General features: G+C 36.5%; 50 non-coding genes across 50 annotated transcripts; 30 read left to right on the top strand and 20 right to left on the bottom strand.

Annotated features, from left to right (window-relative positions):
* Positions 1-46: 46 nt before the first annotated feature.
* Positions 47-165, bottom strand: LOC140052994 (5S ribosomal RNA). Its single transcript, XR_011845902.1, has one exon. It is a non-coding gene; the product is annotated as a 5S ribosomal RNA (ribosomal RNA).
* A 117-nt stretch (positions 166-282) lies between these two features.
* LOC140053454 (5S ribosomal RNA) lies at positions 283-401 on the bottom strand. Its single transcript, XR_011846314.1, has one exon. It is a non-coding gene; the product is annotated as a 5S ribosomal RNA (ribosomal RNA).
* Positions 402-519: 118 nt separating this feature from the next.
* LOC140052892 (5S ribosomal RNA) lies at positions 520-638 on the bottom strand. Its single transcript, XR_011845804.1, has one exon. It is a non-coding gene; the product is annotated as a 5S ribosomal RNA (ribosomal RNA).
* Positions 639-756: 118 nt separating this feature from the next.
* On the bottom strand, positions 757-875 carry LOC140053139 (5S ribosomal RNA). The gene has a single exon (XR_011846001.1). It is a non-coding gene; the product is annotated as a 5S ribosomal RNA (ribosomal RNA).
* Positions 876-992: 117 nt separating this feature from the next.
* Positions 993-1,111, bottom strand: LOC140053153 (5S ribosomal RNA). Its single transcript, XR_011846014.1, has one exon. It is a non-coding gene; the product is annotated as a 5S ribosomal RNA (ribosomal RNA).
* A 118-nt stretch (positions 1,112-1,229) lies between these two features.
* LOC140052832 (5S ribosomal RNA) lies at positions 1,230-1,348 on the bottom strand. Its single transcript, XR_011845747.1, has one exon. It is a non-coding gene; the product is annotated as a 5S ribosomal RNA (ribosomal RNA).
* A 118-nt stretch (positions 1,349-1,466) lies between these two features.
* Positions 1,467-1,585, bottom strand: LOC140053041 (5S ribosomal RNA). The gene has a single exon (XR_011845946.1). It is a non-coding gene; the product is annotated as a 5S ribosomal RNA (ribosomal RNA).
* Positions 1,586-1,703: 118 nt separating this feature from the next.
* Positions 1,704-1,822, bottom strand: LOC140052995 (5S ribosomal RNA). Its single transcript, XR_011845903.1, has one exon. It is a non-coding gene; the product is annotated as a 5S ribosomal RNA (ribosomal RNA).
* A 118-nt stretch (positions 1,823-1,940) lies between these two features.
* Positions 1,941-2,059, bottom strand: LOC140053154 (5S ribosomal RNA). Its single transcript, XR_011846015.1, has one exon. It is a non-coding gene; the product is annotated as a 5S ribosomal RNA (ribosomal RNA).
* A 796-nt stretch (positions 2,060-2,855) lies between these two features.
* Positions 2,856-2,974, bottom strand: LOC140053517 (5S ribosomal RNA). Its single transcript, XR_011846376.1, has one exon. It is a non-coding gene; the product is annotated as a 5S ribosomal RNA (ribosomal RNA).
* Positions 2,975-3,092: 118 nt separating this feature from the next.
* Positions 3,093-3,211, bottom strand: LOC140052784 (5S ribosomal RNA). Its single transcript, XR_011845700.1, has one exon. It is a non-coding gene; the product is annotated as a 5S ribosomal RNA (ribosomal RNA).
* A 797-nt stretch (positions 3,212-4,008) lies between these two features.
* LOC140053155 (5S ribosomal RNA) lies at positions 4,009-4,127 on the bottom strand. The gene has a single exon (XR_011846016.1). It is a non-coding gene; the product is annotated as a 5S ribosomal RNA (ribosomal RNA).
* A 118-nt stretch (positions 4,128-4,245) lies between these two features.
* Positions 4,246-4,364, bottom strand: LOC140053156 (5S ribosomal RNA). The gene has a single exon (XR_011846017.1). It is a non-coding gene; the product is annotated as a 5S ribosomal RNA (ribosomal RNA).
* A 118-nt stretch (positions 4,365-4,482) lies between these two features.
* Positions 4,483-4,601, bottom strand: LOC140052796 (5S ribosomal RNA). Its single transcript, XR_011845712.1, has one exon. It is a non-coding gene; the product is annotated as a 5S ribosomal RNA (ribosomal RNA).
* Positions 4,602-4,719: 118 nt separating this feature from the next.
* Positions 4,720-4,838, bottom strand: LOC140053006 (5S ribosomal RNA). Its single transcript, XR_011845912.1, has one exon. It is a non-coding gene; the product is annotated as a 5S ribosomal RNA (ribosomal RNA).
* A 118-nt stretch (positions 4,839-4,956) lies between these two features.
* Positions 4,957-5,075, bottom strand: LOC140052996 (5S ribosomal RNA). Its single transcript, XR_011845904.1, has one exon. It is a non-coding gene; the product is annotated as a 5S ribosomal RNA (ribosomal RNA).
* A 117-nt stretch (positions 5,076-5,192) lies between these two features.
* On the bottom strand, positions 5,193-5,311 carry LOC140052987 (5S ribosomal RNA). Its single transcript, XR_011845895.1, has one exon. It is a non-coding gene; the product is annotated as a 5S ribosomal RNA (ribosomal RNA).
* Positions 5,312-5,429: 118 nt separating this feature from the next.
* On the bottom strand, positions 5,430-5,548 carry LOC140053047 (5S ribosomal RNA). Its single transcript, XR_011845951.1, has one exon. It is a non-coding gene; the product is annotated as a 5S ribosomal RNA (ribosomal RNA).
* A 118-nt stretch (positions 5,549-5,666) lies between these two features.
* LOC140052997 (5S ribosomal RNA) lies at positions 5,667-5,785 on the bottom strand. The gene has a single exon (XR_011845905.1). It is a non-coding gene; the product is annotated as a 5S ribosomal RNA (ribosomal RNA).
* A 118-nt stretch (positions 5,786-5,903) lies between these two features.
* Positions 5,904-6,022, bottom strand: LOC140052998 (5S ribosomal RNA). Its single transcript, XR_011845906.1, has one exon. It is a non-coding gene; the product is annotated as a 5S ribosomal RNA (ribosomal RNA).
* Positions 6,023-6,225: 203 nt separating this feature from the next.
* LOC140053050 (5S ribosomal RNA) lies at positions 6,226-6,344 on the top strand. Its single transcript, XR_011845954.1, has one exon. It is a non-coding gene; the product is annotated as a 5S ribosomal RNA (ribosomal RNA).
* A 117-nt stretch (positions 6,345-6,461) lies between these two features.
* LOC140052873 (5S ribosomal RNA) lies at positions 6,462-6,580 on the top strand. Its single transcript, XR_011845786.1, has one exon. It is a non-coding gene; the product is annotated as a 5S ribosomal RNA (ribosomal RNA).
* Positions 6,581-6,698: 118 nt separating this feature from the next.
* Positions 6,699-6,817, top strand: LOC140053356 (5S ribosomal RNA). The gene has a single exon (XR_011846217.1). It is a non-coding gene; the product is annotated as a 5S ribosomal RNA (ribosomal RNA).
* A 118-nt stretch (positions 6,818-6,935) lies between these two features.
* Positions 6,936-7,054, top strand: LOC140053157 (5S ribosomal RNA). The gene has a single exon (XR_011846018.1). It is a non-coding gene; the product is annotated as a 5S ribosomal RNA (ribosomal RNA).
* Positions 7,055-7,851: 797 nt separating this feature from the next.
* Positions 7,852-7,970, top strand: LOC140052868 (5S ribosomal RNA). Its single transcript, XR_011845782.1, has one exon. It is a non-coding gene; the product is annotated as a 5S ribosomal RNA (ribosomal RNA).
* A 118-nt stretch (positions 7,971-8,088) lies between these two features.
* On the top strand, positions 8,089-8,207 carry LOC140053158 (5S ribosomal RNA). The gene has a single exon (XR_011846019.1). It is a non-coding gene; the product is annotated as a 5S ribosomal RNA (ribosomal RNA).
* Positions 8,208-9,003: 796 nt separating this feature from the next.
* Positions 9,004-9,122, top strand: LOC140053549 (5S ribosomal RNA). The gene has a single exon (XR_011846406.1). It is a non-coding gene; the product is annotated as a 5S ribosomal RNA (ribosomal RNA).
* Positions 9,123-9,239: 117 nt separating this feature from the next.
* Positions 9,240-9,358, top strand: LOC140053051 (5S ribosomal RNA). The gene has a single exon (XR_011845955.1). It is a non-coding gene; the product is annotated as a 5S ribosomal RNA (ribosomal RNA).
* A 118-nt stretch (positions 9,359-9,476) lies between these two features.
* Positions 9,477-9,595, top strand: LOC140052754 (5S ribosomal RNA). Its single transcript, XR_011845671.1, has one exon. It is a non-coding gene; the product is annotated as a 5S ribosomal RNA (ribosomal RNA).
* Positions 9,596-10,392: 797 nt separating this feature from the next.
* LOC140052901 (5S ribosomal RNA) lies at positions 10,393-10,511 on the top strand. The gene has a single exon (XR_011845813.1). It is a non-coding gene; the product is annotated as a 5S ribosomal RNA (ribosomal RNA).
* A 117-nt stretch (positions 10,512-10,628) lies between these two features.
* LOC140053550 (5S ribosomal RNA) lies at positions 10,629-10,747 on the top strand. The gene has a single exon (XR_011846407.1). It is a non-coding gene; the product is annotated as a 5S ribosomal RNA (ribosomal RNA).
* Positions 10,748-11,481: 734 nt separating this feature from the next.
* Positions 11,482-11,600, top strand: LOC140052912 (5S ribosomal RNA). Its single transcript, XR_011845823.1, has one exon. It is a non-coding gene; the product is annotated as a 5S ribosomal RNA (ribosomal RNA).
* A 117-nt stretch (positions 11,601-11,717) lies between these two features.
* Positions 11,718-11,836, top strand: LOC140053159 (5S ribosomal RNA). The gene has a single exon (XR_011846020.1). It is a non-coding gene; the product is annotated as a 5S ribosomal RNA (ribosomal RNA).
* A 795-nt stretch (positions 11,837-12,631) lies between these two features.
* Positions 12,632-12,750, top strand: LOC140053160 (5S ribosomal RNA). Its single transcript, XR_011846021.1, has one exon. It is a non-coding gene; the product is annotated as a 5S ribosomal RNA (ribosomal RNA).
* Positions 12,751-12,867: 117 nt separating this feature from the next.
* On the top strand, positions 12,868-12,986 carry LOC140053161 (5S ribosomal RNA). The gene has a single exon (XR_011846022.1). It is a non-coding gene; the product is annotated as a 5S ribosomal RNA (ribosomal RNA).
* Positions 12,987-13,782: 796 nt separating this feature from the next.
* LOC140053013 (5S ribosomal RNA) lies at positions 13,783-13,901 on the top strand. The gene has a single exon (XR_011845919.1). It is a non-coding gene; the product is annotated as a 5S ribosomal RNA (ribosomal RNA).
* Positions 13,902-14,019: 118 nt separating this feature from the next.
* On the top strand, positions 14,020-14,138 carry LOC140053455 (5S ribosomal RNA). The gene has a single exon (XR_011846316.1). It is a non-coding gene; the product is annotated as a 5S ribosomal RNA (ribosomal RNA).
* Positions 14,139-14,255: 117 nt separating this feature from the next.
* LOC140053521 (5S ribosomal RNA) lies at positions 14,256-14,374 on the top strand. The gene has a single exon (XR_011846380.1). It is a non-coding gene; the product is annotated as a 5S ribosomal RNA (ribosomal RNA).
* Positions 14,375-14,492: 118 nt separating this feature from the next.
* Positions 14,493-14,611, top strand: LOC140053164 (5S ribosomal RNA). Its single transcript, XR_011846024.1, has one exon. It is a non-coding gene; the product is annotated as a 5S ribosomal RNA (ribosomal RNA).
* Positions 14,612-15,407: 796 nt separating this feature from the next.
* Positions 15,408-15,526, top strand: LOC140053165 (5S ribosomal RNA). Its single transcript, XR_011846025.1, has one exon. It is a non-coding gene; the product is annotated as a 5S ribosomal RNA (ribosomal RNA).
* A 118-nt stretch (positions 15,527-15,644) lies between these two features.
* On the top strand, positions 15,645-15,763 carry LOC140053552 (5S ribosomal RNA). Its single transcript, XR_011846409.1, has one exon. It is a non-coding gene; the product is annotated as a 5S ribosomal RNA (ribosomal RNA).
* Positions 15,764-16,496: 733 nt separating this feature from the next.
* On the top strand, positions 16,497-16,615 carry LOC140053040 (5S ribosomal RNA). The gene has a single exon (XR_011845945.1). It is a non-coding gene; the product is annotated as a 5S ribosomal RNA (ribosomal RNA).
* Positions 16,616-16,732: 117 nt separating this feature from the next.
* LOC140053166 (5S ribosomal RNA) lies at positions 16,733-16,851 on the top strand. The gene has a single exon (XR_011846026.1). It is a non-coding gene; the product is annotated as a 5S ribosomal RNA (ribosomal RNA).
* Positions 16,852-17,646: 795 nt separating this feature from the next.
* On the top strand, positions 17,647-17,765 carry LOC140053167 (5S ribosomal RNA). Its single transcript, XR_011846027.1, has one exon. It is a non-coding gene; the product is annotated as a 5S ribosomal RNA (ribosomal RNA).
* A 117-nt stretch (positions 17,766-17,882) lies between these two features.
* LOC140053168 (5S ribosomal RNA) lies at positions 17,883-18,001 on the top strand. Its single transcript, XR_011846028.1, has one exon. It is a non-coding gene; the product is annotated as a 5S ribosomal RNA (ribosomal RNA).
* Positions 18,002-18,797: 796 nt separating this feature from the next.
* On the top strand, positions 18,798-18,916 carry LOC140052913 (5S ribosomal RNA). The gene has a single exon (XR_011845824.1). It is a non-coding gene; the product is annotated as a 5S ribosomal RNA (ribosomal RNA).
* A 118-nt stretch (positions 18,917-19,034) lies between these two features.
* On the top strand, positions 19,035-19,153 carry LOC140053456 (5S ribosomal RNA). Its single transcript, XR_011846317.1, has one exon. It is a non-coding gene; the product is annotated as a 5S ribosomal RNA (ribosomal RNA).
* Positions 19,154-19,270: 117 nt separating this feature from the next.
* Positions 19,271-19,389, top strand: LOC140053358 (5S ribosomal RNA). The gene has a single exon (XR_011846219.1). It is a non-coding gene; the product is annotated as a 5S ribosomal RNA (ribosomal RNA).
* An 825-nt stretch (positions 19,390-20,214) lies between these two features.
* Positions 20,215-20,333, top strand: LOC140053169 (5S ribosomal RNA). Its single transcript, XR_011846030.1, has one exon. It is a non-coding gene; the product is annotated as a 5S ribosomal RNA (ribosomal RNA).
* Positions 20,334-20,450: 117 nt separating this feature from the next.
* Positions 20,451-20,569, top strand: LOC140053170 (5S ribosomal RNA). The gene has a single exon (XR_011846031.1). It is a non-coding gene; the product is annotated as a 5S ribosomal RNA (ribosomal RNA).
* Positions 20,570-20,587: the final 18 nt, after the last annotated feature.

A 20,587-nucleotide genomic window follows, 5' to 3' on the forward strand; every position in this document is an offset into this window, starting at 1 on the left:
AGGTAAAATAAACTTTGTTTAGTATAATTTAAAAAAGTTAAACATAGGTCTACGACACCACGTATTCCCTGGTGTTCTCCCATCCAAGTACTAACGAGGCCCGACGTTGTTTAACTGCGGTGTTCGGACGAGAACCGGTGTTTTCAACGTGGTATGGTTGTAGACATTCGGTTACTTGCGGTTCAAGTTTATAACTGAGAAAGATCTTATAGTTACTGTCAAAAAACATAATTGAAAGGTAAAATAAACATTTTTTAGTATAATTTAAAAAAGTTAAACATAGGTCTACGACACCAGGTATTCCCAGGCGGTCTCCCATCCAAGTACTAACCAGGCCCGACGTTGTTTAACTGCGGTGTTCGGAGGAGAACCGGTGTTTTCAACGTGGTATGGTTGTAGACGTTCGGTTACTTGCGGTTCAAGATTATAACTTAGAAAGATCTTATAGTTACTGTCATAAAAATATAATTGAAAGGTAAAATAAACTTTATTTAGTATAATTTAAAAAAGTTAAACATAGGTCTACGACACCAGGTATTCCCAGGCGGTCTCCCATCCAAGTACTAACCAGGCCCGACGTTGTTTAACTGCGGTGTTCGGACGAGAACCGGTGTTTTCAACCTGGTACGGTTGTAGACATTCGGTAACTTGCGGTTCAAGGTTATAACTTTGAAAGATCTTATAGTTACTGTCATAAAAACATAATTGAAAGGTAAAATAAACATTGTTTAGTATAATTTAAAAAAGTTAAACATAGGTCTACGACACCAGGTATTCCCAAGCGGTCTCCCATCCAAGTACTAACCAGGCCCAACGTTGTTTAACTGCGGTGTTCGGACGAGAACCGGTGTTTTCAACGTGGTATGGTTGTAGACATTCGGTTACTTGCGGTTCAAGATTATAACTGAGAAAGATCTTATAGTTACTGTCAAAAAACATAATTGAAAGGTAAAATAAACATTGTTTAGTATAATTTAAAAAAGTTAAACATAGGTCTACGACACCAGGTATTCCCAGGCGGTCTCCCATCCAAGTACTAACCAGGCCCGACGTTGTTTAACTGCGGTGTTCGGACGAGAACCGGTGTTTTCAACGTGGTATGGTTGTAGACGTTCGGTTACTTGTGGTTCAAGATTATAACTTAGAAAGATCTTATAGTTACTGTCATAAAAACATAATTGAAAGGTAAAATAAACTTTGTTTAGTATAATTTAAAAAAGTTAAACATAGGTCTACGACACCAGGTATTCCCAGGCGGTCTCCCATCCAAGTACTAACGAGGCCCGACGTTGTTTAACTGCGGTGTTCGGACGAGAACCGGTGTTTTCAACGTGGTATGGTTGTAGACGTTCGGTTACTTGCGGTTCAAGATTATAACTTAGAAAGATCTTATAGTTACTGTCATAAAAACATAATTGAAAGGTAAAATAAACTTTGTTTAGTATAATTTAAAAAAGTTAAACATAGGTCTACGACACCAGGTATTCCCAGGCGGTCTCCCATCCAAGTACTAACGAGGCCCGACGTTTTTTAACTGCGGTGTTCGGACGAGAACCGGTGTTTTCAACATGGTATGGTTGTAGACGTTCGGTTACTTGCGGTTCAAGATTATAACTTAGAAAGATCTTATAGTTACTGTCATAAAAACATAATTGAAAGGTAAAATAAACTTTGTTTAGTATAATTTAAAAAAGTTAAACATAGGTCTACGACACCACGTATTCCCTGGTGTTCTCCCATCCAAGTACTAACGAGGCCCGACGTTGTTTAACTGCGGTGTTCGGACGAGAACCGGTGTTTTCAACGTGGTATGGTTGTAGACATTCGGTTACTTGCGGTTCAAGATTATAACTTAGAAAGATCTTATAGTTACTGTCATAAAAACATAATTGAAAGGTAAAATAAACTTTGTTTAGTATAATTTAAAAAAGTTAAACATAGGTCTACGACACCAGGTATTCCCAGGCGGTCTCCCATCCAAGTACTAACCAGGCCCGACGTTGTTTAACTGCGGTGTTCGGACGAGAACCGGTGTTTTCAACGTGGTATGGTTGTAGACGTTCGGTTACTTGCGGTTCAAGTATATATACATCTTATATTCACTGTCAAAATCTCTATAAACATATATATCCTATAACCTAATAGTTTTGTTCATTTATTATAGAACATTTTCTAGGATTGAAATTAGCAGCTGCTGAAACCATGACGTTGGTATTTACACCCACTTCTGTTGAAGAAACACATACTTGAAAGGTAAATTCAACTTTGTTTAGTATAATTTAAAAAGTTATACTGAGGTTCTTAAAAAGATAATATAAAGGAAACAATAACACTGTACAAAGAAGCATAACACAATAGCGGCATGTACAAAAGATTCAGGCCGCGTTGTTGCTAAGAATCAAACGCGCACACAAGTGGACGCCCGCGTAGTACAGTGACGTTTGTACCGTCACCACAGCAGCAACATACAACAACAAACATGTCTTTGAACAACAACTTGTTTAACTTCAGTGATCGGACGAGAACCGTTGTTTTCAATGCAGTTTAGTTGAAAAACTTTCGATTAATTGCGGTTACAGTTTGAATTTATTTACTTATACTATCATCAACAGTATAAACACATTTTTGGAAAATAGAAACACTTAAACAAGACTATATTTTAGGATTATTAAAAAGATAAAAACAGGTGTACGACAACAGATATTCACAGGCTAGGCAACCTGGTACGGTTGTAGACATTCGGTTACTTGCGGTTCAAGATTAGAACTTAGAAAGATCTTATAGTTACTGTCTTGAAAATATAATTGAAAGGTAAAATAAACTTTATTTAGTATAATTTAAAAAAGTTAAACATAGGTCTACGACACCAGGTATTCCCAGGCGGTCTCCCATCCAAGTACTAACCAGGCCCGACGTTGTTTAACTGCGGTGTTCGGACGAGAACCGGTGTTTTCAACGTAGTATGGTTGTAGACATTCGGTTACTTGCGGTTCAAGATTATAACTTAGAAAGATCTTATAGTTACTGTCATAAAAACATAATTGAAAGGTAAAATAAACATTGTTTAGTATAATTTAAAAAAGTTAAACATAGGTCTACGACACCAGGTATTCCCAGGCGGTCTCCCATCCAAGTACTAACCAGGCCCGACGTTGTTTAACTGCGGTGTTTGGACGAGAACCGGTGTTTTCAACGTGGTATGGTTGTAGACGTTCGGTTACTTGCGGTTCAAAGTATATATAAATCTTATATTCACTGTCAAAATCTCTATAAACACATATATCCTATAACCTAATACTTTTGTTCATTTATTATAGAACATTTTCTAGGATTGAAATTAGCAGCTGCTGAAACCATGACGTTGATATTTACACCCACTTCTGTTGAAGAAACACATACTTGAAAGGTAAATTCAACTTTGTTTAGTATAATTTAAAAAGTTATACTGAGGTTCTTAAAAAGATAATATAAAGGAAACAATAACACTGTACAATGAAGCATAACACATTAGCGGTATGTACAAAAGATTCAGGCCGCTTTGTTGCTAAGAATCAAACGCGCACAAAAGTGGACGCCCGCGTAGTACAGTGACGTTTGTACCGTCATCACAGCAGCAACATACAACAACAAACATGTCTTTGAACAACAACTTGTTTAACTTCAGTGATCGGACGAGAACCGTTGTTTTCAATGCAGTTTAGTTGAAAAACTTTCGATTAATTGCGGTTACAGTTTGAATTTATTTACTTATACTATCATCAACAGTATAAACACATTTTTGGAAAATCGAAACACTTAAAGGAGACTATATTTTAGGATTATTAAAAGATAAAAACAGGTGTACGACAACAGATATTCATAAGGTTAGGCAACCTGGTACGGTTGCAGACATTCGGTTACTTGCGGTTCAAGATTATAACTTAGAAAGATCTTATAGTTACTTTCATGAAAATATAATTGAAAGGTAAAATAAACTTTATTTAGTATAATTTAAAAAAGTTAAACATAGGTCTACGACACCAGGTATTCCCAGGCGGTCTCCCATCCAAGTACTAACCAGGCCCGACGTTGTTTAACTGCGGTGTTCGGACGAGAACCGGTGTTTTCAACGTGGTATGGTTGTAGACGTTCGGTTACTTGCGGTTCAAGATTATAACTTAGAAAGATCTTATAGTTACTGTCATAAAAACATAATTGAAAGGTAAAATAAACATTGTTTAGTATAATTTAAAAAAGTTAAACATAGGTCTACGACACCAGGTATTCCCAGGCGGTCTCCCATCCAAGTACTAACCAGGCCCGACGTTGTTTAACTGCGGTGTTCGGACGAGAACCGGTGTTTTCAACGTGGTATGGTTGTAGACGTTCGTTTACTTGCGGTTCAAGATTATAACTGAGAAAGATCTTATAGTTACTGTCATAAAAACATAATTGAAAGGTAAAATAAACTTTGTTTACTATAATTTAAAAAAGTTAAACATAGGTCTACGACTCCAGGTATTCCCAGGCGGTCTCCCATCCAAGTACTAACCAGGCCCGACGTTGTTTAACTGCGGTGTTCGGAGGAGAACCGGTGTTTTCAACGTGGTATGGTTGTAGACGTTCTGTTACTTGCGGTTCAAGATTATAACTTAGAAAGATCTTATAGTTACTGTCATAAAAACATAATTGAAAGGTAAAATAAACTTTGTTTAGTATAATTTAAAAAAGTTAAACATAGGTCTACGACTCCAGGTATTCCCAGGCGGTCTCCCATCCAAGTACTAACCAGGCCAGACGTTGTTTAACTGCGGTGTTCGGAGGAGAACCGGTGTTTTCAACGTGGTATGGTTGTAGACGTTCGGTTACTTGCGGTTCAAGATTATAACTTAGAAAGATCTTATAGTTACTGTCATAAAAACATAATTGAAAGGTAAAATAAACTTTGTTTAGTATAATTTAAAAAAGTTAAACATAGGTCTACGACACCACGTATTCCCTGGTGTTCTCCCATCCAAGTACTAACGAGGCCCGACGTTGTTTAACTGCGGTGTTCGGACGAGAACCGGTGTTTTCAACGTGGTATGGTTGTAGACATTCGGTTACTTGCGGTTCAAGTTTATAACTGAGAAAGATCTTATAGTTACTGTCAAAAAACATAATTGAAAGGTAAAATAAACATTTTTTAGTATAATTTAAAAAAGTTAAACATAGGTCTACGACACCAGGTATTCCCAGGCGGTCTCCCATCCAAGTACTAACCAGGCCCGACGTTGTTTAACTGCGGTGTTCGGAGGAGAACCGGTGTTTTCAACCTGGTACGGTTGTAGACATTCGGTAACTTGCGGTTCAAGGTTATAACTTTGAAAGATCTTATAGTTACTGTCATAAAAACATAATTGAAAGGTAAAATAAACTTTGTTTAGTATAATTTAAAAAAGTTAAACATAGGTCTACGACACCAGGTATTCTCAGGCGGTCTCCCATCCAAGTACTAACGAGGCCCGACGTTTTTTAACTGCGGTGTTCGGACGAGAACCGGTGTTTTCAACATGGTATGGTTGTAGACGTTCGGTTACTTGCGGTTCAAGATTATAACTTAGAAAGATCTTATAGTTACTGTCATAAAAACATAATTGAAAGGTAAAATAAACTTTGTTTAGTATAATTTAAAAAAGTTAAACATAGGTCTACGACACCACGTATTCCCTGGTGTTCTCCCATCCAAGTACTAACGAGGCCCGACGTTGTTTAACTGCGGTGTTCGGACGAGAACCGGTGTTTTCAACGTGGTATGGTTGTAGACATTCGGTTACTTGCGGTTCAAGATTATAACTTAGAAAGATCTTATAGTTACTGTCATAAAAACATAATTGAAAGGTAAAATAAACTTTGTTTAGTATAATTTAAAAAAGTTAAACATAGGTCTACGACACCACGTATTCCCTGGTGTTCTCCCATCCAAGTACTAACGAGGCCCGACGTTGTTTAACTGCGGTGTTCGGACGAGAACCGGTGTTTTCAACGTGGTATGGTTGTAGACATTCGGTTACTTGGGGTTCAAGATTATAACTGAGAAAGATCTTATAGTTACTGTCAAAAAACATAATTGAAAGGTAAAATAAACATTTTTTAGTATAATTTAAAAAAGTTAAACATAGGTCTACGACACCAGGTATTCCCAGGCGGTCTCCCATCCAAGTACTAACCAGGCCCGACGTTGTTTAACTGCAGTGTCTACCGAATGTCTACAACCATACCACGTTGAAAACACCGGTTCTCGTCCGAACACCGCAGTTAAACAACGTCGGGCCTCGTTAGTACTTGGATGGGAGAACACCAGGGAATACCTGGTGTCGTAGACCTATGTTTAACTTTTTTAAATTATACTAAACAATGTTTATTTTACCTTTCAATTATGTTTTTTGACAGTAACTATAAGATCTTTCTAAGTTATAATCTTGAACCGCAAGTAACAGAACGTCTACAACCATACCACGTTGAAAACACCGGTTCTCCTCCGAACACCGCAGTTAAACAACGTCGGGCTTGGTTAGTACTTGGATGGGAGACCGCCTGGGAATACCTGGAGTCGTAGACCTATGTTTAACTTTTTTAAATTATACTAAACAAAGTTTATTTTACCTTTCAATTATGTTTTTATGACAGTAACTATAAGATCTTTCTCAGTTATAATCTTGAACCGCAAGTAAACGAACGTCTACAACCATACCACGTTGAAAACACCGGTTCTCGTCCGAACACCGCAGTTAAACAACGTCGGGCCTGGTTAGTACTTGGATGGGAGACCGCCTGGGAATACCTGGTGTAGTAGACCTATGTTTAACTTTTTTAAATTATACTAAAATATGTTTATTTTACCTTTCAATTATGTTTTTATGACAGTAACTATAAGATCTTTCTAAGTTATAATCTTGAACCGCAAGTAACCGAACGTCTACAACCATACCACGTTGAAAACACCGGTTCTCGTCCGAACACCGCAGTTAAACAACGTCGGGCCTGGTTAGTACTTGGATGGGAGACCGCCTGGGAATACCTGGTGTCGTAGACCTATGTTTAACTTTTTTAAATTATACTAAATAAAGTTTATTTTACCTTTCAATTATATTTTCATGACAGTAACTATAAGATCTTTCTAAGTTATAATCTTGAACCGCAAGTAACCGAATGTCTACAACCGTACCAGGTTGCCTAGCCTGTGAATATCTGTTGTCGTACACCTGTTTTTATCTTTTTAATAATCCTAAAATATAGTCTCCTTTAAGTGTTTCGATTTTCCAAAAATGTGTTTATACTGTTGATGATAGTATAAGTAAATAAATTCAAACTGTAACCGCAATTAATCGAAAGTTTTTCAACTAAACTGCATTGAAAACAACGGTTCTCGTCCGATCACTGAAGTTAAACAAGTTGTTGTTCAACGACATGTTTGTTGTTGTATGTTGCTGCTGTGGTGACGGTACAAACGTCACTGTACTACGCGGGCGTCCACTTGTGTGCGCGTTTGATTCTTAGCAACAAAGCGGCCTGAATCTTTTGTACATGCCGCTAATGTGTTATGCTTCATTGTACAGTGTTATTGTTTCCTTTATATTATCTTTTTAAGAACCTCAGTATAACTTTTTAAATTATACTAAACAAAGTTGAATTTACCTTTCAAGTATGTGTTTCTTCAACAGAAGTGGGTGTAAATATCAACGTCATGGTTTCAGCAGCTGCTAATTTCAATCCTAGAAAATGTTCTATAATAAATGAACAAAAGTATTAGGTTATAGGATATATGTGTTTATAGAGATTTTGACAGTGAATATAAGATTTATATATACTTTGAACCGCAAGTAACCGAACGTCTACAACCATACCACGTTGAAAACACCGGTTCTCGTCCAAACACCGCAGTTAAACAACGTCGGACCTGGTTAGTACTTGGATGGGAGACCGCCTGGGAATACCTGGTGTCGTAGACCTATGTTTAACTTTTTTAAATTATACTAAACAATGTTTATTTTACCTTTCAATTATGTTTTTATGACAGTAACTATAAGATCTTTCTAAGTTATAATCTTGAACCGCAAGTAACAGAATGTCTACAACCATACCACGTTGAAAACACCGGTTCTCGTCCGAACACCGCAGTTAAACAACGTCGGGCCTGGTTAGTACTTGGATGGGAGACCGCCTGGGAATACCTGGTGTCGTAGACCTATGTTTAACTTTTTTAAATTATACTAAATAAAGTTTATTTTACCTTTCAATTATATTTTCAAGACAGTAACTATAAGATCTTTCTAAGTTCTAATCTTGAACCGCAAGTAACCGAATGTCTACAACCGTACCAGGTTGCCTAGCCTGTGAATATCTGTTGTCGTACACCTGTTTTTATCTTTTTAATAATCCTAAAATATAGTCTCCTTTAAGTGTTTCGATTTTCCAAAAATGTGTTTATACTGTTGATGATAGTATAAGTAAATAAATTCAAACTTTAACCGCAATTAATCGAAAGTTTTTCAACTAAACTGCATTGAAAACAACGGTTCTCGTCCGATCACTGAAGTTAAACAAGTTGTTGTTCAAAGACATGTTTGTTGTTGTATGTTGCTGCTGTGGTGACGGTACAAACGTCACTGTACTACGCGGGCGTCCACTTGTGTGCGCGTTTGATTATTAGCAACAAAGCGGCCTGAATCTTTTGTACATGCCGCTAATGTGTTATGCTTCATTGTACAGTGTTATTGTTTCCTTTATATTATCTTTTTAAGAACCTCAGTATAACTTTTTAAATTATACTAAACAAAGTTGAATTTACCTTTCAAGTATGTGTTTCTTCAATAGAAGTGGGTGTAAATACCAACGTCATGGTTTCACCAGCTGCTAATTTCAATCCTAGAAAATGTTCTATAATAAATGAACAAAACTATTAGGTTATAGGATATATATGTTTATAGAGATTTTGACAGTGAATATAAGATGTATATATACTTGAACCGCAAGTAACCGAACGTCTACAACCATACCACGTTGAAAACACCGGTTCTCGTCCGAACACCGCAGTTAAACAACGTCGGGCCTGGTTAGTACTTGGATGGAAGACCGCCTGGGAATACCTGGTGTCGTAGACCTATGTTTAACTTTTTTAAATTATACTAAACAATGTTTATTTTACCTTTCAATTATGTTTTTTGACAGTAACTATAAGATCTTTTTCAGTTATAATCTTGAACCGCAAGTAACCGAATGTCTACAACCATACCACGTTGAAAACACCGGTTCTCGTCCGAACACCGCAGTTAAACAACGTCGGGCCTCGTTAGTACTTGGATGGGAGAACACCAGGGAATACCTGGTGTCGTAGACCTATGTTTAACTTTTTTAAATTATACTAAACAAAGTTTACTTTACCTTTCAATTATGTTTTTATGACAGTAACTATAAGATCTTTCTCAGTTATAATCTTGAACCGCAAGTAAACGAACGTCAACAACCATACCACGTTGAAAACACCGGTTCTCCTCCGAACACCGCAGTTAAACAACGTCGGGCCTGGTTAGTACTTGGATGGGAGACCGCCTGGGAATACCTGGTGTCGTAGACCTATGTTTAACTTTTTTTAAATTATACTAAATAAAGTTTATTTTACCTTTCAATTATATTTTCATGACAGTAACTATAAGATCTTTCTAAGTTATAATCTTGAACCGCAAGTAACCGAATGTCTACAACCGTACCAGGTTGCCTAGCCTGTGAATATCTGTTGTCGTACACCTGTTTTTATCTTTTTAATAATCCTAAAATATAGTCTCGTTTAAGTGTTTCGATTTTCCAAAAATGTGTTTATACTGTTGATGATAGTATAAGTAAATAAATTCAAACTGTAACCGCAATTAATCGAAAGTTTTTCAACTAAACTGCATTGAAAACAACGGTTCTCGTCCGATCACTGAAGTTAAACAAGTTGTTGTTCAAAGACATGTTTGTTGTTGTATGTTGCTGCTGTGGTGACGGTACAAACGTCACTGTACTACGCGGGCGTCCACTTGTGTGCGCGTTTGATTCTTAGCAACAAAGCGGCCTGAATCTTTTGTACATGCCGCTAATGTGTTATGCTTCATTGTACAGTGTTATTGTTTCCTTTATATTATCTTTTTAAGAACCTCAGTATAACTTTTTAAATTATACTAAACAAAGTTGAATTTACCTTTCAAGTATGTGTTTCTTCAACAGAAGTGGGTGTAAATACCAACGTCATGGTTTCAGCAGCTGCTAATTTCAATCCTAGAAAATGTTCTATAATAAATGAACAAAACTATTAGGTTATAGGATATATATGTTTATAGAGATTTTGACAGTGAATATAAGATGTATATATACTTGAACCGCAAGTAACCGAACGTCTACAACCATACCACGTTGAAAACACCGGTTCTCGTCCGAACACCGCAGTTAAACAACGTCGGGCCTGGTTAGTACTTGGATAAGAGACCACCTGGGAATACCTGGTGTCGTAGACCTATGTTTAACTTTTTTAAATTATACTAAACAATGTTTATTTTACCTTTCAATTATGTTTTTTGACAGTAACTATAAGATCTTTCTCAGTTATAATCTTGAACCGCAAGTAACCGAATGTCTACAACCATACCACGTTGAAAACACCGGTTCTCGTCCGAACACCGCAGTTAAACAACGTCGGGCCTGGTTAGTACTTGGATGGAAGACCGCCTGGGAATACCTGGTGTCGTAGACCTATGTTTAACTTTTTTAAATTATACTAAATAAAGTTTATTTTACCTTTCAATTATATTTTCATGACAGTAACTATAAGATCTTTCTAAGTTATAATCTTGAACCGCAAGTAACCGAATGTCTACAACCGTACCAGGTTGCCTAGCCTGTGAATATCTGTTGTCGTACACCTGTTTTTATCTTTTTAATAATCCTAAAATATAGTCTCGTTTAAGTGTTTCTATTTTCCAAAAATGTGTTTATACTGTTGATGATAGTATAAGTAAATAAATTCAAACTGTAACCGCAATTAATCGAAAGTTTTTCAACTAAACTGCATTGAAAACAACGGTTCTCGTCCGATCACTGAAGTTAAACAAGTTGTTGTTCAAAGACATGTTTGTTGTTGTATGTTGCTGCTGTGGTGACGGTACAAACGTCACTGTACTACGCGGGCGTCCACTTGTGTGCGCGTTTGATTCTTAGCAACAACGCGGCCTGAATCTTTTGTACATGCCGCTAATGTGTTATGCTTCTTTGTACAGTGTTATTGTTTCCTTTATATTATCTTTTTAAGAACCTCAGTATAACTTTTTAAATTATACTAAACAAAGTTGAATTTACCTTTCAAGTATGTGTTTCTTCAACAGAAGTGGGTGTAAATATCAACGTCATGGTTTCAGCAGCTGCTAATTTCAATCCTAGAAAATGTTCTATAATAAATGAACAAAAGTATTAGGTTATAAGTAACCGAACGTCTACAACCATACCATGTTGAAAACACCGGTTCTCGTCCGAACACCGCAGTTAAACAACGTCGGGCCTCGTTAGTACTTGGATGGGAGACCGCCTGGGAATACCTGGTGTCGTAGACCTATGTTTAACTTTTTTAAATTATACTAAACAATGTTTATTTTACCTTTCAATTATGTTTTTTGACAGTAACTATAAGATCTTTCTAAGTTATAATCTTGAACCGCAAGTAACCGAACGTCTACAACCATACCACGTTGAAAACACCGGTTCTCGTCCGAACACCGCAGTTAAACAACGTCGGGCCTGGTTAGTACTTGGATGGGAGACCGCCTGGGAATACCTGGTGTCGTAGACCTATGTTTAACTTTTTTAAATTATACTAAACAATGTTTATTTTACCTTTCAATTATGTTTTTTGACAGTAACTATAAGATCTTTCTCAGTTATAATCTTGAACCGCAAGTAACCGAATGTCTACAACCGTACCAGGTTGCCTAGCCTGTGAATATCTGTTGTCGTACACCTGTTTTTATCTTTTTAATAATCCTAAAATATAGTCTCGTTTAAGTGTTTCTATTTTCCAAAAATGTGTTTATACTGTTGATGATAGTATAAGTAAATAAATTCAAACTGTAACCGCAATTAATCGAAAGTTTTTCAACTAAACTGCATTGAAAACAACGGTTCTCGTCCGATCACTGAAGTTAAACAAGTTGTTGTTCAAAGACATGTTTGTTGTTGTATGTTGCTGCTGTGGTGACGGTACAAACGTCACTGTACTACGCGGGCGTCCACTTGTGTGCGCGTTTGATTCTTAGCAACAACGCGGCCTGAATCTTTTGTACATGCCGCTATTGTGTTATGCTTCTTTGTACAGTGTTATTGTTTCCTTTATATTATCTTTTTAAGAACCTCAGTATAACTTTTTAAATTATACTAAACAAAGTTGAATTTACCTTTCAAGTATGTGTTTCTTCAACAGAAGTGGGTGTAAATACCAACGTCATGGTTTCAGCAGCTGCTAATTTCAATCCTAGAAAATGTTCTATAATAAATGAACAAAACTATTAGGTTATAGGATATATATATTTATAGAGATTTTGACAGTGAATATAAGATGTATATATACTTGAACCGCAAGTAACCGAACGTCTACAACCATACCACGTTGAAAACACCGGTTCTCGTCCGAACACCGCAGTTAAACAACGTCGGGCCTGGTTAGTACTTGGATGGGAGACCGCCTGGGAATACCTGGTGTCGTAGACCTATGTTTAACTTTTTTAAATTATACTAAACAATGTTTATTTTACCTTTCAATTATGTTTTTTGACAGTAACTATAAGATCTTTCTCAGTTATAATCTTGAACCGCAAGGAACCGAATGTCTACAACCATACCACGTTGAAAACACCGGTTCTCGTCCGAACACCGCAGTTAAACAACGTCGGGCCTGGTTAGTACTTGGATGGGAGACCGCCTGGGAATACCTGGTGTCGTAGACCTATGTTTAACTTTTTTAAATTATACTAAATAAAGTTTATTTTACCTTTCAATTATATTTTTATGACAGTAACTATAAGATCTTTCTAAGTTATAATCTTGAACCGCAAGTAACCGAATGTCTACAACCGTACCAGGTTGCCTAGCCTGTGAATATCTGTTGTCGTACACCTGTTTTTATCTTTTTAATAATCCTAAAATATAGTCTCGTTTAAGTGTTTCGATTTTCCAAAAATGTGTTTATACTGTTGATGATAGTATAAGTAAATAAATTCAAACTGTAACCGCAATTAATCGAAAGTTTTTCAACTAAACTGCATTGAAAACAACTGTTCTCGTCCGATCACTGAAGTTAAACAAGTTGTTGTTCAAAGACATGTTTGTTGTTGTATGTTGCTGCTGTGGTGACGGTACAAACGTCACTGTACTACGCGGGCGTCCACTTGTGTGCGCGTTTGATTCTTAGCAACAAAGCGGCCTGAATCTTTTGTACATGCCGCTATTGTGTTATGCTTCTTTGTACAGTGTTATTATTTCCTTTATATTATCTTTTTAAGAACCTCAGTATAACTTTTTAAATTATACTAAACAAAGTTGAATTTACCTTTCAAGTATGTGTTTCTTCAACAGAAGTGGGTGTAAATACCAACGTCATGGTTTCAGCAGCTGCTAATTTCAATCCTAGAAAATGTTCTATAATAAATGAACAAAACTATTAGGTTATAGGATATATGTGTTTATAGAGATTTTGACAGTGAATATAAGATTTATATATACTTGAACCGCAAGTAACCGAACGTCTACAACCATACCATGTTGAAAACACCGGTTTTCGTCCGAACACCGCAGTTAAACAACGTCGGGCCTCGTTAGTACTTGGATGGGAGACCGCCTGGGAATACCTGGTGTCGTAGACCTATGTTTAACTTTTTTAAATTATACTAAACAAAGTTTATTTTACCTTTCAATTATGTTTTTATGACAGTAACTATAAGATCTTTCTAAGTTATAATCTTGAACCGCAAGTAACCGAACGTCTACAACCATACCACGTTGAAAACACCGGTTCTCCTCCGAACACCGCAGTTAAACAACGTCGGGCCTGGTTAGTACTTGGATGGGAGACCGCCTGGGAATACCTGGTGTCGTAGACCTATGTTTAACTTTTTTAAATTATACTAAACAATGTTTATTTTACCTTTCAATTATGTTTTTTGACAGTAACTATAAGATCTTTCTCAGTTATAATCTTGAACCGCAAGTAACCGAATATCTACAACCATACCACGTTGAAAACACCGGTTCTCGTCCGAACACCGCAGTTAAACAACGTCGGGCCTGGTTAGTACTTGGATGGGAGACCGCCTGGGAATACCTGGTGTCGTAGACCTATGTTTAACTTTTTTAAATTATACTAAACAATGTTTATTTTAACTTTCAATTATGTTTTTATGACAGTAACTATAAGATCTTTCTAAGTTATAATCTTGAACCGCAAGTAACCGAACGTCTACAACCATACCACGTTGAAAACACCGGTTCTCGTCCGAACACCGCAGTTAAACAACGTCGGGCCTGGTTAGTACTTGGATGGGAGACCGCCTGGGAATACCTGGTGTCGTAGACCTATGTTTAACTTTTTTAAATTATACTAAATAAAGTTTATTTTACCTTTCAATTATATTTTCATGACAGTAACTATAAGATCTTTCTAAGTTATAATCTTGAACCGCAAGTAACCGAATGTCTACAACCGTACCAGGTTGCCTAGCCTGTGAATATCTGTTGTCGTACACCTGTTTTTATCTTTTTAATAATCCTAAAATATAGTCTCCTTTAAGTGTTTCGATTTTCCAAAAATGTGTTTATACTGTTGATGATAGTATAAGTAAATAAATTCAAACTGTAACCGCAATTAATCGAAAGTTTTTCAACTAAACTGCATTGAAAACAACGGTTCTCGTCCGATCACTGAAGTTAAACAAGTTGTTGTTCAAAGACATGTTTGTTGTTGTATGTTGCTGCTGTGGTGACGGTACAAACGTCACTGTACTACGCGGGCGTCCACTTGTGTGCGCGTTTGATTCTTAGCAACAAAGCGGCCTGAATCTTTTGTACATGCCGCTAATGTGTTATGCTTCATTGTACAGTGTTATTGTTTCCTTTATATTATCTTTTTAAGAACCTCAGTATAACTTTTTAAATTATACTAAACAAAGTTGAATTTACCTTTCAAGTATGTGTTTCTTCAACAGAAGTGGGTGTAAATACCAACGTCATGGTTTCAGCAGCTGCTAATTTCAATCCTAGAAAATGTTCTATAATAAATGAACAAAACTATTAGGTTATAGGATATATATGTTTATAGAGATTTTGACAGTGAATATAAGATGTATATATACTTGAACCGCAAGTAACTGAACGTCTACAACCATACCACGTTGAAAACACCGGTTCTCGTCCGAACACCGCAGTTAAACAACGTCGGGCCTGGTTAGTACTTGGATGGGAGACCGCCTGGGAATACCTGGTGTCGTAGACCTATGTTTAACTTTTTTAAATTATACTAAAAAAATGTTTATTTTACCTTTCAATTATGTTTTTTGACAGTAACTATAAGATCTTTCTCAGTTATAATCTTGAACCGCAAGTAACCGAATGTCTACAACCATACCACGTTGAAAACACCGGTTCTCGTCCGAACACCGCAGTTAAACAACGTCGGGCCTGGTTAGTACTTGGATGGAAGACCGCCTGGGAATACCTGGTGTCGTAGACCTATGTTTAACTTTTTTAAATTATACTAAGCAATGTTTATTTTACCTTTCAATTATGTTTTTTGACAGTAACTATAAGTTCTTTCTCAGTTATAATCTTGAACCGCAAGTAACCGAATGTCTACAACCGTACCAGGTTGCCTAGCCTGTGAATATCTGTTGTCGTACACCTGTTTTTATCTTTTTAATAATCCTAAAATATAGTCTCGTTTAAGTGTTTCTATTTTCCAAAAATGTGTTTATACTGTTGATGATAGTATAAGTAAATAAATTCAAACTGTAACCGCAATTAATCGAAAGTTTTTCAACTAAACTGCATTGAAAACAACGGTTCTCGTCCGATCACTGAAGTTAAACAAGTTGTTGTTCAAAGACATGTTTGTTGTTGTATGTTGCTGCTGTGGTGACGGTACAAACGTCACTGTACTACGCGGGCGTCCACTTGTGTGCGCGTTTGATTCTTAGCAACAAAGCGGCCTGAATCTTTTGTACATGCCGCTATTGTGTTATGCTTCATTGTACAGTGTTATTGTTTCCTTTATATTATCTTTTTAAGAACCTCAGTATAACTTTTTAAATTATACTAAACAAAGTTGAATTTACCTTTCAAGTATGTGTTTCTTCAACAGAAGTGGGTGTAAATACCAACGTCATGGTTTCAGCAGCTGCTAATTTCAATCCTAGAAAATGTTCTATAATAAATGAACAAAAGTATTAGGTTATAAGTAACCGAACGTCTACAACCATACCATGTTGAAAACACAGGTTCTCGTCCGAACACCGCAGTTAAACAACGTCGGGCCTCGTTAGTACTTGGATGGGAGACCGCCTGGGAATACCTGGTGTCGTAGACCTATGTTTAACTTTTTTAAATTATACTAAACAATGTTTATTTTACCTTTCAATTATGTTTTTTGACAGTAACTATAAGATCTTTCTAAGTTATAATCTTGAACCGCAAGTAACCGAACGTCTACAACCATACCACGTTGAAAACACCGGTTCTCGTCCGAACACCGCAGTTAAACAACGTCGGGCCTGGTTAGTACTTGGATGGGAGACCGCCTGGGAATACCTGGTGTCGTAGACCTATGTTTAACTTTTTTAAATTATACTAAACAATGTTTATTTTACCTTTCAATTATGTTTTTTGACAGTAACTATAAGATCTTTCTCAGTTATAATCTTGAACCGCAAGTAACCGAATGTCTACAACCGTACCAGGTTGCCTAGCCTGTGAATATCTGTTGTCGTACACCATTTTTTATCTTTTTAATAATCCTAAAATATAGTCTCGTTTAAGTGTTTCTATTTTCCAAAAATGTGTTTATACTGTTGATGATAGTATAAGTAAATAAATTCAAACTGTAACCGCAATTAATCGAAAGTTTTTCAACTAAACTGCATTGAAAACAACGGTTCTCGTCCGATCACTGAAGTTAAACAAGTTGTTGTTCAAAGACATGTTTGTTGTTGTATGTTGCTGCTGTGGTGACGGTACAAACGTCACTGTACTACGCGGGCGTCCACTTGTGTGCGCGTTTGATTCTTAGCAACAACGCGGCCTGAATCTTTTGTACATGCCGCTATTGTGTTATGCTTCTTTGTACAGTGTTATTGTTTCCTTTATATTATCTTTTTAAGAACCTCAGTATAACTTTTTAAATTATACTAAACAAAGTTGAATTTACCTTTCAAGTATGTGTTTCTTCAACAGAAGTGGGTGTAAATACCAACGTCATGGTTTCAGCAGCTGCTAATTTCAATCCTAGAAAATGTTCTATAATAAATGAACAAAACTATTAGGTTATAGGATATATATATTTATAGAGATTTTGACAGTGAATATAAGATGTATATATACTTGAACCGCAAGTAACCGAACGTCTACAACCATACCACGTTGAAAACACCGGTTCTCGTCCGAACACCGCAGTTAAACAACGTCGGGCCTGGTTAGTACTTGGATGGGAGACCGCCTGGGAATACCTGGTGTCGTAGACCTATGTTTAACTTTTTTAAATTATACTAAACAATGTTTATTTTTCCTTTCAATTATGTTTTTTGACAGTAACTATAAGATCTTTCTCAGTTATAATCTTGAACCGCAAGGAACCGAATGTCTACAACCATACCACGTTGAAAACACCGGTTCTCGTCCGAACACCGCAGTTAAACAACGTCGGGCCTGGTTAGTACTTGGATGGGAGACCGCCTGGGAATACCTGGTGTCGTAGACCTATGTTTAACTTTTTTAAATTATACTAAATAAAGTTTATTTTACCTTTCAATTATATTTTTATGACAGTAACTATAAGATCTTTCTAAGTTATAATCTTGAACCGCAAGTAACCGAATGTCTACAACCGTACCAGGTTGCCTAGCCTGTGAATATCTGTTGTCGTACACCTGTTTTTATCTTTTTAATAATCCTAAAATATAGTCTCGTTTAAGTGTTTCGATTTTCCAAAAATGTGTTTATACTGTTGATGATAGTATAAGTAAATAAATTCAAACTGTAACCGCAATTAATCGAAAGTTTTTCAACTAAACTGCATTGAAAACAACTGTTCTCGTCCGATCACTGAAGTTAAACAAGTTGTTGTTCAAAGACATGTTTGTTGTTGTATGTTGCTGCTGTGGTGACGGTACAAACGTCACTGTACTACGCGGGCGTCCACTTGTGTGCGCGTTTGATTCTTAGCAACAAAGCGGCCTGAATCTTTTGTACATGCCGCTATTGTGTTATGCTTCTTTGTACAGTGTTATTATTTCCTTTATATTATCTTTTTAAGAACCTCAGTATAACTTTTTAAATTATACTAAACAAAGTTGAATTTACCTTTCAAGTATGTGTTTCTTCAACAGAAGTGGGTGTAAATACCAACGTCATGGTTTCAGCAGCTGCTAATTTCAATCCTAGAAAATGTTCTATAATAAATGAACAAAACTATTAGGTTATAGGATATATGTGTTTATAGAGATTTTGACAGTGAATATAAGATTTATATATACTTGAACCGCAAGTAACCGAACGTCTACAACCATACCATGTTGAAAACACCGGTTCTCGTCCGAACACCGCAGTTAAACAACGTCGGGCCTCGTTAGTACTTGGATGGGAGACCGCCTGGGAATACCTGGTGTCGTAGACCTATGTTTAACTTTTTTAAATTATACTAAACAAAGTTTATTTTACCTTTCAATTATGTTTTTATGACAGTAACTATAAGATCTTTCTAAGTTATAATCTTGAACCGCAAGTAACCGAACGTCTACAACCATACCACGTTGAAAACACCGGTTCTCCTCCGAACACCGCAGTTAAACAACGTCGGGCCTGGTTAGTACTTGGATGGGAGACCGCCTGGGAATACCTGGTGTCGTAGACCTATGTTTAACTTTTTTAAATTATACTAAACAATGTTTATTTTACCTTTCAATTATGTTTTTTGACAGTAACTATAAGATCTTTCTCAGTTATAATCTTGAACCGCAAGTAACCGAATGTCTACTACCATACCACGTTGAAAACACCGGTTCTCGTCCGAACACCGCAGTTAAACAACGTCGGGCCTGGTTAGTACTTGGATGGGAGACCGCCTGGGAATACCTGGTGTCGTAGACCTATGTTTAACTTTTTTAAATTATACTAAACAATGTTTATTTTACCTTTCAATTATGTTTTTTGACAGTAACTATAAGATCTTTCTCAGTTATAATCTTGAACCGCAAGTAACCGAATGTCTACAACCGTACCAGGTTGCCTAGCCTGTGAATATCTGTTGTCGTACACCTGTTTTTATCTTTTTAATAATCCTAAAATATAGTCTCGTTTAAGTGTTTCTATTTTCCAAAAATGTGTTTATACTGTTGATGATAGTATAAGTAAATAAATTCAAACTGTAACCGCAATTAATCGAAAGTTTTTCAACTAAACTGCATTGAAAACAACGGTTCTCGTCCGATCACTGAAGTTAAACAAGTTGTTGTTCAAAGACATGTTTGTTGTTGCAGGGAGTTGTAACAACTCCCTGGTTGTTGTATGTTGCTGCTGTGGTGACGGTACAAACGTCACTGTACTACGCGGGCGTCCACTTGTGTGCGCGTTTGATTCTTAGCAACAACGCGGCCTGAATCTTTTGTACATGCCGCTATTGTGTTATGCTTCTTTGTACAGTGTTATTGTTTCCTTTATATTATCTTTTTAAGAACCTCAGTATAACTTTTTAAATTATACTAAAAAAAGTTGAATTTACCTTTCAAGTATGTGTTTCTTCAACAGAAGTGGGTGTAAATACCAACGTCATGGTTTCAGCAGCTGCTAATTTCAATCCTAGAAAATGTTCTATAATAAATGAACAAAACTATTAGGTTATAGGATATATATATTTATAGAGATTTTGACAGTGAATATAAGATGTATATATACTTGAACCGCAAGTAACCGAACGTCTACAACCATACCACGTTGAAAACACCGGTTCTCGTCCGAACACCGCAGTTAAACAACGTCGGGCCTGGTTAGTACTTGGATGGGAGACCGCCTGGGAATACCTGGTGTCGTAGACCTATGTTTAACTTTTTTAAATTATACTAAACAATGTTTATTTTACCTTTCAATTATGTTTTTTGACAGTAACTATAAGATCTTTCTCAGTTATAATCTTGAACCGCAAGGAACCGAATGTCTACAACCATACCACGTTGAAAACACCGGTTCTCGTCCGAACACCGCAGTTAAACAACGTCGGGCCTGGTTAGTACTTGGATGGGAGACCGCCTGGGAATACCTGGTGTCGTAGACCTATGTTTAACTTTTTTAA

This window comes from Antedon mediterranea, chromosome 6 (assembly GCF_964355755.1).
Source record: "Antedon mediterranea chromosome 6, ecAntMedi1.1, whole genome shotgun sequence".
NCBI classification, from domain to species: Eukaryota; Metazoa; Echinodermata; class Crinoidea; order Comatulida; family Antedonidae; genus Antedon; species Antedon mediterranea.